The 15967-nt window shown below is 39.8% G+C and overlaps 1 protein-coding gene across 6 annotated transcripts in view; it reads right to left on the reverse strand.

Moving 5' to 3' along the window:
* Window positions 1-15967, reverse strand: part of CHD6 (chromodomain helicase DNA binding protein 6) — a 216602-nt gene that overhangs the window by 153940 nt on the left and 46695 nt on the right. The window contains exon 1 of one of the 6 annotated variants that reach the window (XM_004062159.5): window positions 4893-6838. The exons of the other annotated variants lie outside the window; for them this stretch is intronic. The gene's annotated coding sequence lies outside the window, so the exon portion shown is untranslated. Of the gene's footprint in view, window positions 1-4892; window positions 6839-15967 lie in introns of those variants that run through there. 6 annotated transcript variants of the gene reach the window in all.

Raw genomic sequence — 15967 nt, forward strand, 5'->3', positions numbered from 1 at the left:
AGGGATAAATACATCTGCTTTTCCTTTGTTCAGGTGTGCTCTCACCATTGTTTCATCTGTGATTGAGTACCCTTTCTGCAGAAAGTAAAGATTGCCTTGCTGAGAGATCTTTCTTTGTGGCACTGATTATTTCTAACAATTTTGGTATTTCTAACAATATGTCTCAAATAAAATTCTGCCCAACAAAATGAAATCATTAAAAATTACAGAAAGGTCAGGTACAATGGCTCACACCTGTAATCCCAGCACTTTGGGAGGCCAAGGCAGGCGGATCACTTGAACCCAGGAGTTTGTGACCAGCCTGGGCAACATGGCAAAAACTTGTCTCTATAGAAAATACAAAAATTAGCCAGGTGTGGTGGCTTCCACCTGTGGTCCCAGCTACTTGGGAGGCTAAGGTAGGAGGATCATCTGAGTCTGGGAGGTCCAAGCTGCAGTGAGATCACACTACTGTACTCCAGCCTAGGTGACAGAGTGAGGCCCTGTCTCAAAAAACAAACAAAACGAAACACTACAGGAAAACTCTACCAATGTTAATAAAAAATTACTTTTGTAATGTATAAAGAACTGATACAATTATGACGCAGCAGGGACATCAGAAAGCACAATTTCTGATTCACTACCACAAACTAGCACTGGAATAAAAACAAGCAGGGCACCTAACACTGCCAGGAATGTGGGAAAACAGGTCCTACTTATCATTGCTAATGGCACTTTTAACTGTTTCAAGCTTTCTGAAGAGCACTCAGGCAATGTGCCACTAGATCTATGAACGTTTTCAATCCTTTTATAGGCCAGTTCCACTTTAAGGAATATCTCCCAAGGCCATAAGCGGGTAGGAAATGAACCTGACCCCTAGGGGAAGGTCAGAGATGAGGTGGGTGAAATGTGAAAATATCACATCAGACTTGGCTAGCCTCTGAGGCAGAGAGAATGTGCATGTGAAATCTGAATGATGGCGATGTTACTGTAGAGTAACTGTCTAGTTCACTGAAAGCAGACTCTGGCAAATCTCATGTTACTGTCAAATCATTTCTGGCACCCCAACAGATCACAAAACACACCAGCATGCTGCCACCCCACAAGATAACAAACGTCATCAACATCAATAGGTGTTCAATAAGCATTTATTGACTTGTCCTTCTCCAGACAGCACCCCATAATTTATAAACACCCTTAAATTATCTCTACTTTTTAAATCTTTTTAAAGGCACACATTAAAAAAATACATAAAACAATGTCATCTTTTTGTAAGGCTAAATTTTATGTACTAGGAATAGATAAATAGATACACCCTAAAGCTTGTACTTCTGCACAATGCTGGAAATGGCTTTACAGTCTCTGCTGCCATCACTCAGAAGTTCTGACTAGATCCTTCTGGCTCAATAAAGAACAAATCAAAATGTAATTTCAGGGTCTCAATACTTAATTGGAAACATAATACAGATAATTCTACAGATAACTCCGTGTGGGCAAACCAGAAAACTTGTCAACAGCGGAAAATATCAAGTGTATAACTTCTGAACTGGGGAAACTGGTGGGAAGCTAGTGGGACTCCCGCTCTCCTTGCTGCATTATGTATGAGTGCTTCCGTAGGAGCACGGCATTTAATTATCTTCACAAGAAGGTAAGCTGCTAATGATGTAAAAACAAACAATATAAAAGCTCCCATTCCTCTTATACTCACCCATCTAAGCATGCTCCTATTAAGAAAAATGGGTGCCAGGTTTCAATAAGAACATTTTGAAAGTTTTCTTTTCTTTTTTTTTTTTTAATTACTATCTCTCTCTCCAGTCCAAAAAATCTGCAACAGTGCCTGTGCCATTTCCAAGTTCCTCAGTGTTGTGTAACAGTAACTTTTAAAAAAATAACAAAAAAATCAGGTTCACCCTATTCAACCATTTATTCACAGAAATGATTTAAATTCACTATACCTTGAGAACTCTGCCATACTAACAATCCCTGCTCAGTCCAAGGGTCTATTGCATTACAAGAGTGTGTGTTTTTGCAAACACAAACAAGTGCATACCCAGCAGACCCCTACCAAGGTCCTTCATATTCACAGAAGATGAGAGTAGACTCAACTGAACACAGTAACGATGGAGAATTTTGCTGTTAACAGGCCCCTATTCCCCACCACTCTATCAGGCACTTCGAGACAGAGTATGTGGGAAGCAACTCTAAAAATCAGACCCACCTCAAATTTTCCACAGTGAACACGTATTTTTATAATCTACTCATGCCCATCCTCAACCTTGAGATTGTTTCCTATGAACCACTCTAACAACAGCAGGCATAAATAGGGTATACCATGTGGATTTTAGGAATACGAATAAGGACACAGAGAGTAACTCATCTGGGAAGAGTGAGATAATCAAGAAAGCAGAGATGTCTTGAGGAATGCCACCTTCCTTAAACCCCTGCCCAAATACCTCTTATCAAGACTCCTGACCTCGGAGGCAGTCAAATGGGTAAGAAATTCCCCAACTTCCCATTTCCCCACCTTACTACCCTCCACACCCACAAACTGGACACATGTACCTATCTCTATTGCCAGGTGTGAGCAGTCTACAGGAGGTACTTTAATAGCAAGGGGTTGACGTACCAGAAAGCAGTTTGGATCTGGGCTGTAATGACGACGAGACATGTGAATGTCTTCTCCCCTGTAAAATGCTGACATCGTGTGCCTCAGAGGGCCTCAGGAGAATTAAAAGGGATGGCAATCTATGGCGTCTGCCACATGGTGAAGACTAGCTATAGGCAGCCATTTGTGCTACCTGTCCTTATGGTCATCCCTCCAGTGTCACAGGAAGAAGACGTAAATGACGAAGAAGATGTTTTAATGATGTAAAAACAAACAATATAAAAGCTCCCATTCCTTCTTACAGTCACCATCTAAGGATGCTCCTATTAAGAAAAATGGTTGCCAAGTTTCAATCAGAACATTTTGAAAGTTTTCTTTTTTTAAATTACTCCTCTCTCTCCAGTTCAAAAACTCTGCAACAGTGCCTCATCTCCTGGGGACAAGTAACCTTTCCATCTGTATTTGAGATCCACCCTCTCTCCCCCTTCTCAGTCACCTCAGTCTCTTGATTACCTCCCAGTTACTCTTTCCTCATTTCATTCAGGACTCTCCTCAAGTATCACCTTAGCAGCAATGCCTTCCCTAGCCAGCCTACAGAAAACAGCACCCCCACCTCCCACCCACCACCACTCTGTTACCCTCTTATTCTAATTTCATTTTCCTCCAGGTACTCATTACTCCCTGATATTATATTACAGTAATACCTTACTTAATGTCCAGACTCTTGGAAAAAACTACAACTTTCAGTGGAACAACGACTTTAAGTGAAACAACTTAAGGCAGGTCGTCTAATCAACATTATTTCATTACAATGTTGATGAGAAAAAAAATTAGTTTCCTTAAATGCTGTTTTGCTTAAAGTAAGGACTTCCTATGTATCTATTTGGTTTTAAGCTTATTGCCTGTTCCTGATACACACACACACACACACACACACACGCACAAAGTAAACTTTGTCTTGTTCATGCTATACTCCCTGAGTCTGGAATAGGATTGAGCTCCTAGCAGGTGTGCAATAAGCATTCTTTGAATGGAAGAATCATTTCTTCTCCCTAAGTTATCACTAAATGTCTCCCTTTGTATAGCTCTCCTCCTCTCAAGAAAGAAACAGGTTTAACTCTATCTCAAAACAGTAACAACATGAACAAATCCTCTACACACCTGAAAGTTCACTTCCTCCCATATTACTTCCCTAAAGCTGTTCTTGACAATCACTCCCTAGTTACCAAATCTAATGGGCATTTTTAGGCTTTGAGTGCTTTGCAGCATTTTAAACTATGGACCATTTCCTCTTCTTAAAATTCTCATCTCTCTCGTTTCTTGATCCCTCTGATTGCAGGCTTCTAGGCTTAGCTTCCTCCCTAGAATCTTCCTATTATAAAACCCAATCCTTAAATATCACTGTTCCCAGAGTTCAATGCTGTCAATACCAGAAAGGCTCCCTGAGTTTTCTACTCAACTCCCAAACTTCATCTCTTTGCACAATGACCACTGCACATTTGCAAATCCAAGCCCTCCTCTTGACCTCTATGTGGCTATATCCAACCACATCCTGGCCAGTTCCTGAGACATTCCACAGGTACCAACAAAGAACCCCACAACTCTTCCAAAACGAAACTCAGTACCACCTTTACACACACACATGCACACATACACACACACACACTCTCTCTCTCTCTCTACCTGCTCCTGTGTTCCCCATCAGAGGTTAATGTCCTGCAACCTGCCATGCCACCCAGCCCAGAACTGAGTTATCCTTGATTCCTTCCCTTTCCCGTAACTCCTTTAATTCCAGAATCCCTTGGTTCCTCTCCAGTCGACTCCGGTTTATTCCCATATTTTTTTATTGTCATTTTTGCCTGAAACAGCCTCTTAAGTGCTTCTCTATTTTCCATGTCTCCTACCCTCACCCCCATCACCCTCATTGCTACCAACAGTATGTTTTCCTAAAGTGCAAACAAAATCAGATGCTATCTCTTCAGTGGGTATTGTGTCTTAAAACAAAATAAAAACATATTCCTCATAACACAGAGCCCTGCATAAGCGATCTGGCCTCTGGTTCTTGTCTACTGCTCTGACATTATTTCCACCATTCATCCAACTATACTGAACACCTGTGGGTTCCGACTCCTGCCCTGCTCATTCAGGTCTTATTCAGGCCCTGCCTTGTGTGGTCTCAACCTTCAAAATTCAGATCTGGTGTCATGTTCTCCGGGATGTCTTCCCTGACCTGCCTAAATCTCATAAGCATCTTGTGATAGGCACTAAACTAAAGCAGCTGCATCACCATGTTATTATCATCTTTTACCTGTCTGTGCAGGCCATCAGCTGTGGAGGGCCCAAGCACCCTCCAGGGAGGGACCCTGTCCTGCAGTGTAGCACTCAGTGCCTGACATTTGGACTCTTCAGTGATTACCTGTGGAATGAGTAAGTGAATTAATGGGAAAGCTGTGTTTACTGAAAAGGCTTTGAACTACTTTCAATGTAACTAGTGACCTCTTTTTTTTTTCCTCCTAATCCAATCAAATTTCTCAGTATTCTTCCTTCACACCTTTTCAAATACATGTACTTAGCTTAAGAATTCAATAGAAATATAAAGCCTAAAACAAATAAAAAAAAACAGTCCCCGATTCTACTCCCCACTCCTGATTCACTATTCCCAGAGGCAGTCATTTAAACTTCAGCTGTTCCTTCTGCTCCTTTCCATTCTATTTTAAATAACATGGTTATTACTGCTATTAGATTTTCTTTTCGATTTTAGGCATTATTTTATTGGCTTCTTCCTATGGAACAGGAGTCAGCAAGTATTTTTATAAAAAGGCCAGATAATAAATATTTTAGGCTTTGTAGGCCATACGGTCTCAGTTGCAACTACTCAATTCTGCTGTGATGTGAAAACAGCCATAGACAAATATGCAAACAAATGGGTACGGCTGTGTTCCAATAAAACTTTTTTTCAAAAACAGGAAGTCCTCCTACTATAGAAGATGAAGTGTTATCTTCCCAATATAGTTATTATCACCCTTATTTATTAAATCAACATTTAATTCACAGCTAAGCCATGAATTATACTTTGCTAAAACTCTGTGTCATTTTTTTCCCTGAAGATAATAACTACCTCATTTAAAAATTTGCATGGTTTTCTATGAATCACTAACTTCTCCTAAAATGCTCCTCTAAAACCTTGAAACTCCTTTCAATCTAAGCTCAATGTTCTTCTCTTGGGTCATTATAGGTAGAGTCCTCCATCACGAGTCCTTCATCATTGTCTCTAATCTGCCTCCTGGGACTTCTCATCACCATCCTCCCAGAGACTCACTCCCTCAGTCTCTCTCCATGGTGGACTCCTAGGTTTCTCCTCTCTAGGTTTACACTCTCATTTTAGTGAAGCACAACATCTAGTAATGCTCTAGAAAATCCTAAATATGAGATGTAAGTTTTTGAGACCTTCATGTCTGAAAATGTTTCTATTCTACCTGGATGGACTGGTGGGTTGCAAATCACAGGCTGGAGGTCAATTTCTCCTTGGAATTTTGAGAGCACTACTCCATTGTTCTATTCCTTCCACCACTTATTTTGAAGAATCTGAACAATTCTGATTTCTGCCCATTTGTATGTGACATCTCTTCCTTTTTGGAAAGCTTTTAGAATCATCTTTTCAAAATGATGTGCCTTGGGGCTATTTTCACCCATGAGGTTAGGTACCTGGTGGATTCTTTCTCAATCTGGAAACTGTCAGATTTTTCAGTTTTGAGAATTCCTCTGGTATTATTTCTTCATAATTCCCTCCCTATTGTTTTCTTTTAATGGAACTCATGTTACTATTTCAATGATGGACCTTCTTGGCTGTACCTCTAATTTTCTGTCTCATTTACAACAAAACAAAAAAAAACTCTTCATGTTCTACTTTCCGAGAAGTCTCCTCAACTTTCTCTTTCAAGCCTTCTTTTTTCTTTATAGCTAATATGTTTTTAACATTCAATAATTCTTTTTTGAGTGTGCTCTGATATTTTATTTTTATAGTCTCCTAAACTCATGTCAACTAACTAATAATGGAAGGGCATTCAAATGACAAATGGTTACTCTTTTCTTTCAAAGATGACCCTGTGGTCTAGTGGAAACATTTCTGCACAACCAGAATACTCAAACTAGCATGAGGAAAGGCTTCTGTAACAGTTTTAAGGATTTCTCATATATTCAAGCTCTGGCTGAGAATATTTTTGCCTTAAAGGTGCCAGAGCACCAAAATATACTGAGGGTTTGATTTTTTTTTTTTTTTGTATTATGAATTCTTTTAGATGCCCAAAAGTTTTCTTTGAAACATACCGCAATTTGTAAATTAGATCAACTTCGGTGAAAAATTATCTTTTGTGTATAAGTCAGGCCAAAGAAAGTCTGTATAGGTAAATTTCTGATGTTCTCTACTACAGGCTAGAGAAAACCTATCACCTTAAACTCAAGACTACATGTCAAAAAATATCCTTATCTGTAAGATTAAAAGAGGGCCATGAGGACAGGTACCGTATCTATTTTGACTATTGTCTAACTAATATTAGCATAGTATTTGATAAATTAGTAAATATACTAATAGCATATACGGACTTATCAATAGTGGGTCAAAAGAGAAAGATCTTACACACAGCTGTAAAGCTTGGACTAAAAATCCATCTCTCCAAAAATGTGAACACCTAACTTAAAATATCTGCCAAATATTACTTGTGAGAAGGCACTAGTACTGTCATCACTTCCAAACTGAAGAAGCTCTGTGCTTGGCTGGTCTGAAAGGATGCATTACCATCATTAACATTAAGACTCTACTCCTCAAAAGAAGTGTTTTAAACATTCAACGAATTAATTTTAGAGTAAAAGCTCTGTTACCCTGCATGTGGGTAATATAAGCCAAAAGGCAAATCAACAGTAGTGATTTTAATCCTTGTCTGTGAGGAGATGGCAAAAGCCAGTAGTAGAAGTGACAACAACCTCCTAAGAAACTCTCACTACTGAACCAAGAGTATTAGAAAGCCCATTCTGAGAACCTTCCTGTGGGCCAACTGCTGAATAGACAAGGCTTTTACTCACTGAATGACTCTCCTCTGGCTATTCAAAGTAATTACTATTAACTCGAAGCAGTATCCTATGTTGCTATAATTCCTATAACCTGTTTTACCTGAGATGATATAAAGTTATAAACTAAGGAAGCTTTCTATAGTCCAGAAATACCTCAAACAATGCCACATTCGCACAATCAGAACTGAATGGGATCTCTGAGGTCACATGGCCAAACTCTTTGATTTCAATGATGAGTGAGGCACATTCGCACAATTCAAGAGGAGAAATACCAACTCCAGTTCATCTTCCTTGGTCAGAAAAAAATCATTTCTAAATCTTAATCTGCTCATAAAAAGCAATTAGCTTGATAATAATTACTATTAAGAAGAACAGTAGAAGCAAGTGGCCAGACCCTTCTAGAGCTATCATATATCACATTGTAAGGTAAAATCTGACTGTACTTTTTTGTTGTTGTTGGACCCTATGTCATAATGTCAATTGACCCAGATCAGGAATGAACACAGCTGTGAACACAGGACTGAATAAACCAATTTCTTGACAGCCAAGACCATTCAAGCTTCAGAGCCCTGAAAATTCAAGTCATAATCTTATGGGAGAAGACAAAGGGTTGTACAAACAACACTCTATATATTCAGTTTCAAGAGGCCTCACCACTAACACAAGAACTTTTCACTCATTACATTTTAATGTCTTTTGTGGTAGAACAGCAGTACCTGTAGACTTAGGAGTGAAGATATCTGGGTTCTGAACACAAGGGTTGTGTGATTTGGGCAACTTATTTGATCTCCCTGGGTCTCAGTTTCTTCATTTACAGAACTGGTACAAAAGCCAATCATATGAGACTGACACATGGGCTAAAAACAAAAAGTTATTCTGTTAACATTGAAATGAGAAGCCATCTACAAAATAGCTTAAACATGTTTTGGGGCACTAAAAATGATCTAGATGACATTTTCTCTTCCCGTTTTCCAAAACAGCATATAAGACACAAAAAACTCACAACTCCCAATGTAAACGCCCTCTTGGGGGTATTTTAAAAACAGAGTTATAAAAAACAACAAACTACTTATACACACAACATGGATGAATCTCAAATGCATTATGCTGAGTGAAAGAGGACAAATTGAAAAGTCTATATACTGTATGATTTCATCTATAGGACATTCAAGAAAAGGTAAAATTGTAGGAACAAAAAACATACCAGTGGTTGGGGTTGGGGACAGGAGAGGGTCAACTATAAAGAGAATTTTAGGGGATAATGAAACTGTTCTATATCTTGATTGTGATGTTCATTACACAACAATGGTATGCATTTGCTGAAACTCAAAGAATTCCTCACCAGAAAGCAGACATTTTTCCGTGTGAAAAAAATTAATAAAATTTTTAAAAATCTCATTTAAAGGATATGTTAATCCAAAGTTAATGAGTAATTCAATTAAAAAATTGTTTTCTAAACACCTAACATGTATAATGGGTGACCAATAGGTGAAGAGGAATCAGCAAAGGCAGGTGAAGTTTGGGGCTGGAGATAAGTGATGGAGAGAGGCTCTCAAAATGCCTGGCTAGGCAGTTTGAATTGAATCTTCTATGTAATGGGGAGCCATTAATTGAAGATTTCTGAGAAAAGGACAAAAATTATCAAAGTTTGTTTGATGTAAAGATTCATCAGGTAGGAATAGGTAGGGCAGGCTTGGGGTCCAAGAAGACCAGCGAGTCATACCCAGGTAGAAGTAACAGTAAACAGCAGGCTAGCAAATAATACAGAAGAGAAGTCATGGAGTCCAAGAAAATGAAGATAATGGATTTTTTTTTTCTTTGAGATAGAGATTCACTATTGTCACCCAGGCTGGAGTGCAGTGGCGCGATCTCAGCTCACTGCAACCTCTGCCTCCTAGATTCAAGCAATTCTCTGCCTCAGCCTCCCGAGTAGCTGGGATTACAGGTGCCTGCCACCACACCCGGCTAATTTTTGTATTTTTAATAGAGACGGGTTTTCATCATGTTGGCTAGGCTGCTCTTGAACTCCTGACCTCATGATCCACCCGCCTCGGCCTCCCAAAGTGCTGGGATTACAGGCGTGAGCCACCGCGCCCAGCTGGATTCTTTTTAAGTGGCCTAAGATGCTAGAATGCTGGTATTGGCAAGAGGCATCACGGCACGAGAAAGAGGTAACTTTTGGGAGAGTAGATGGATAAGTTCTATTACAGACAGGCTAAGTTTGAAGGAAAAGTGAAGACTGAGTCACAGTGAGAAAGAATCCAAGGCTCAGGCAATGTAATCCTTTTATCTTAAGATAATGAAACTTAGGGTTAGAGCTGTCAAATGATCTGCCCAAAGCTTCACATTGACTCCGAAGTACAATAATTAGATTTCCTGGATTCCAATTTGGCTCTCTTAGTACTACATCAAGCTGCCTTGCAGACAAATGAAAATAATAAAGTGAGAGATCAGGACTGGAAATGTTTTATTTGGGGCGCTCAGAGAGTGGACAGAGGTTGGAAAGGTATTCTACAAATAAATTACAACAGTCTAGAAGTGCAGCAGTAAAGATGAAATGAAATTAACAAAGGCTGACCAATGATAAATATCATTCTATGGAAAGTGGGAGAACAAGTACAAAGAGAATTCTAACTTTTCTAGCCTGGGAGATTGGGAAGATGATATTAGTACCATTAAGAGGGAAAAACAGTCAATAGGAAGAGCTGGCTCCATGGAGTAAGACAACACTTTTGGTTTTAGACATGGTGACTCTGCTGACATCCATGAGAAGCAGTTCTCAATAATGGCTGAAGCACATTAAAAAAAAATTCACTCCCATCTCCAAAAGATTCCAATTTAACTGGTCTGAGGTGACACCCCACATAATTTTCTAAACTCTCTCAGATGACTCTAATGGGCAGCCAGGTTGGAGGACCTCTACTCTGGAAAAACATCTGAGCAGAAACTCAACCATGAAATCACTATGCCATGTACTCTCCCTGACAGATTGCATTTTCTAGTACTTATTAGAGAGTAGGTAGGGGGAAAAATGAAGGGACAGTGAGATAGTGAGGGAAGGGATAACTACTAGCTTTGGGGGGAATGGAAAAAAGTCTCCAAAGTCCCACACAATGGTTTGTGTGGTGTAAAGCCTAAAATTCAGGCCCAATATTATGTGCTGCCTTGGTATCTGAAACTGGAAAGACCTCCAATGGTCTATCCACAAGTTCCCTTCCCCACTCTGCTCCTGTGGATAAGGTCCCCTAACCAAACCTCCATCCTTACTGAGGGGACCATGTGCAGTTCCTTTTTATGCCCAAGTAGAGGATTTCCATTTCTTGCCAGCCTGTAGAATTACTCATGCAAGTCAATCACATCCTCCCATGGGAACCAGGGGTCATCCCGTCCTCTTGGTACTACAAAGCCTGCCTCCCATAGACCCTGGATGTTCACCCTTTTCCCAAGTACAATCCCTGTGTGGCCCTGGGTGGTGTGTGGTGTCTCCTCCCGCAGGCTATGAGTGTACGTGAACAATAAACTGCTGCTGATCTCATCTGCCCAGTGTTAGGGGTACTGTGCTTGGTCATCCCTATAATCCTGTGTCAGGAATCTCACACAAATGGGGTGAACAGGAGGTAACTAAAGCAAATAGCATCATGAACAAGAGGGCCCAACCGTGACCAAGGACACCTGGTTAGTTTCAACTTATTTCTCTTAGCTAACTAACTAGTTCCATTATATGGTGAAGGCCACATGGGACAGAATCACCAGTTGCTGCTGGGCTTGCACTATGGCCTACACAGCTCTTAACTGTCTTTGTTGGATGTTGTCATCTCTTCCCACCCTAAAAGGCACTTGTCCCCAAGATAAGACTCTGTTGTTAATTGACTGTACCCTGGTGTGATGCGCCATCAGGTTTGGCCTATGTGTGGCAGGTGTTCTCTGAGGCTCCTGCCTGTAAAGTGGTAACAACACAGTGTCTTAACCAGTAAGCACTTGAGTCCCCCTTATCAACGGTCAAGCTACAGCTCTTCGGTCACTGTGTCTAGCCTGATGACCATCACTGGCCACTTGGGGCAGGCATACACACACTGTTTATGATTGTGTACCCCAGGAACAGGCTCAGGGACAGCTGTTAAGTTTTTGGAAAGGGAGGAGACCACCACCCTGGGGGAGACTTAAGCATGGCTCCTTGGTTGTGTAGTTCCAGCAAAGGTAGTGGTGGTCTTGCCTGTCTCCTGTGCTGCTGCTTCCCTTGCTGTTGTCATGTATACTCTCCTGATCCCCAAGTAGGTATCAGTGTGCACGTCCATGGTGGCTTGTGGTTCAGGTACTGATGAAAAAAAAAAGGGGGTGAGCATTTGGTACCAGGCCCTCCCAAAACACAGGAAGAGAGAAGTCAAATGCTCTTCCCATGTGAAACTCTTAACGTGCCTGGGCTCTGCTCAGTTCTGCTGCTTACCAGCATGCCAAGAAGCTAATTTTATGTTCACAGGGCTCAATAAGCCCCATCCAGGCCACAGACAAAATGACCTTGCTGGATGTGGACTCCAACCCAGGAAGATTGACTGGCACTCCCTGAAGGAACACAAGGCTGCTATGAGGCGGGCTTGCAGGCTCCTAAACCTCTCCCTGTAACTACACAGATGTCTACAGCATGAGTGACTGGATGGAGACAAACACTGAAAATCATACTCTACATGGCTAAAAATCCAAAATATTCTGAGAAAATATGTAAAGAGAAAAAAGAATAAAAGTAAAAAAGCAAGGCTGTAGCAGAGGATGGTTTCAATCCGTGGGTGAAGTACACAGAAAGCAATTAAAATAGCTTGATAAAACTATCATTTAAAAGGACCATATAAGCACATTTTAGACAAGATAGATGGATACTTCAGATAATATTACTTGATACAAGGAAACAAAATATTTCAAACAAATAACTCATATAATTAAACACAGATAAAATCTTGAGGGATATAACTGTACATAATTCTGTTTAAATTCTTTATCTACATTCATATAGCCCTCCATTTGAATTCTGAATTGTTAAACAAAATTGTTTTGGATCAATTTATGGTAAGGAACAAAGTTTATCTGATAGCTATCCAAGATGGCAGGGAAACAAAGTAAACACATTAACAAAATTATAACAGACAATACTTAGCAGAGAAAAGTTTGTACTTTGAGATAATTAATAAAAGAAAAACCACATATTTATGGTTGCCCAGGCTCAGCACTCTTCAATCTACAGAAAACAGAAGAGTCGGCCCAAGTGGCAAGTCAATCTATAACTGGAAAACAGCTCCTCAACCAAATCTGTGGAATTCCTAGCAATAAAAAGATGGGCTTCCTCCTATAACTCTGCTGTATTAAATTTTTAAAAACCCAATATTTTTCCAAAGTGTTTTTTTCCCTTTGTTTAAAGAGAAGACACATAATGGATTCTGAATCTGACACAAATTCCTTCCATTCAGGTTTTACGGATGAAATGCTAAAACCTACTTCCACATCCTACATCAAATTGCCTTTGCAAACCAAGAAGGATGCTGCACCCTGATGGCTTCCACAGTCATTTCTGCCTCCTAAGAGCTGTTCAACTCTGGCACCTCCTGCACTTTCCTTAGGGTCTGAGAATTTTTGTTTAATATAAATTGAGAATGTTTTTTAAACTCTGGATTTTTCAAAGATGAGAATCAGTTCTTAATCCTCTCCCACTTCCAATTCCTCCTTCCTAGAAGGCTAAGAGGGAGGGAGTACTGAGGTAAACACAAAACTAGTCTGTTGGGGAAAATACATACAGCAGGACATGGCATGAGGTGACCAAGAGGTATGGAAAAAGTTCTCCTTGCAAAAGCAAACAGAAAGCTCTGGGTGAATGATGAGGCAGGTGGCTAGCAATAGGATCCTCCTGCCAAACAAAAAATGTCCTGGTTCTCCCAATCTGGTTGTAGTACACTAAAAGCAGAAACTGCAGGCAATAAGCAGAATATTTAGGAGGCCACTTTAGGCCAACTTAAGCCCATAGACAAAAATCTGTTTACACCATATGTGATTCATTTAATTTGCCTACAAATTGGTACAGACTTGGTCACCTACTTTAAATTCATACTATATTAGCAAACCACTACTAACTTCTAATACCTAAATAAAACTAGTTGTTTGCCTAAAAGTGAAGTTTTCAGATTGGCATGGGGCACTATTTTAGGGGGACTGGTCTGAGAGATGACAGAATTCATGCCCAGAATGAGCACAAGAATCACAGAGTAAAGCCTGTTTGTTTCTTGGTAAACAGTACCAATATCCAGATCAAAAAGTAACCATTTTATAACATAAACTTAACTTCTTACCATGTATCACCTCCCGCATATACAGTCAGCCCTCCACATCCTCAGAATTAAAGATCAAAAATATTTAATAACAATAAGGCAATTAAAATATAAAATTTTTAAAAATATAAAAATACAACTTTTTAAAATACAGTACAACAACTATTTACATATAACATTTATACTGTATCAGAGATGATTTAAAGTATATGGGAGGATGTGAGTAGGTTATAGGCAATTACTATGCCATTTTAAATAAGGAACTGGAGCATCCTCAAATTTTGGCATGGGATGGGTGTCCTGGAACCAATCCCCCATGGACACTGAGGGACTACTGTATTTATGTTACCTGTTCCAATGTTCCCTTCCATCATCAGTCCAAGCACTGAGAACCAGCTCCAATGGCATGATTTAAGGTTTTTCTAGATACAGATGACCAGTTTGGAGTACAACAAATTTCCAAACTGCCACTCTAGAATACATGTGCAGAATGAGACTCATATCTTCCATCATACGCACCTTTCCTCAAGATGTTAAATTTGAAAATGACAGTCTTTACTGGTGGCAGTACAAGCCCAGACTAATAATAAAATGAAATAAATTAAAAGTCAGGAAATTAGCCAGTGGGCCCTTCATAAGTCAGGCCCACTTATGCTGTTTTCTTCCTTCACCCCCAAATGACTTAAGGGTTAAAGATTATAAGGAAACAATTTTTACAAGGCAGTCATTCTAGATTCTCAGCCTTCTGTAATATGTTTGCAGTAACTCTTGCCCTGGCCAAATCCTCTCTATGTACAAGAATACCACCAGCTATTGAAAGCACAAAACCACCTCATATGCTGTATACTGGGAGATATCAAGCTCTGTCCACAAAAGTGGAATTAGACTAATGTGACTCACTTTAACAACTGAGCCTTAAGCAGCTGGCTTCACTTTGAAATTCACCCTAAATTCTGTTCACAGTGTAATGCCAGAGTTTCTTAACAACCTCTGTTTTCTCTGAACATGAACTCTTTCTAGATTCCATATCCATCCCTTGGATCCAGATTCAACTGCTAACTTGGTAGATTCCTTAGCTTCTGCTCTCAGAGTTACCTACTCCTGAACAAATAACAGTACTGAGCTGCTTCTGCTTGAAGCTTTTAAAAGCTACACACTGAGTCTCTCCTATCATCACCAGTTCCCAAACAAGTCTACAGTTGTCGTTATCATTAACTCCTATATGGGAGTTACAGTGGGATTCCAAATCTCTTAGTGAAGAAAAAGAAGGTCTGGTGATTTGTCAGCTGTGAGAAGGATATATCATGACAAAGATAAAAGCAAAGACAACGCTTACAGAAGACAGCGGTGATATTTTATTTAGACCAAGAACAAAGAGGTATCTGTGAGGCCATAAAAAAGCTTAGAAGTTGCTGCTTAAAGACTTGGTAAGAAGAATGACAGCAAAATGAAGAAGTGTAAGTTGCTCTACTGACGGCTTCAGAGTTACCAATTTGATACCAAAAGAAAGGAAGTCTGGCCATTAATTTTTTTTTTTTTTTTAGACAGAGTCTTGCTCTGTCGCCCATGCTGGACTGCAATGGCACGATCTCAGCTCACTGCACCCTCCACCTCCCGGTTCAAGTGATTCTCCTGCCTCAGCCTTCCGAGTAGCTGGGACTACAGGTGCCGCCAATACGCCTGGCCAATTTTTATATTTTTAGTAGAAACAGGTTTCATCATGTTGGCCAGGCTGGTCTCAAACTCCTTGGCCATTAGTATTTTTGTTGAATGAATTACATATCTATTTTTAGACATTAAGTTAGACAACCTTCATATGGTTTTTAAACATTAAAAAAAAAAAGGATGAGATACCCTGGATTGTATTTCCTCTATTCTAGACTGGATCTTGTTTTAAAGCTTTTACTTTTTGAATCAGGTTACACCATATTTTAAATTTTAATGAAATATAATAGACATTATAATAGAAAGCACAGCTCTTCACAAACTGCACACAGCTATGTAACCA

Source organism: Gorilla gorilla, chromosome 21 (genome assembly GCF_029281585.2).
Source record: "Gorilla gorilla gorilla isolate KB3781 chromosome 21, NHGRI_mGorGor1-v2.1_pri, whole genome shotgun sequence".
Classification (NCBI taxonomy): domain Eukaryota; kingdom Metazoa; phylum Chordata; class Mammalia; order Primates; family Hominidae; genus Gorilla; species Gorilla gorilla.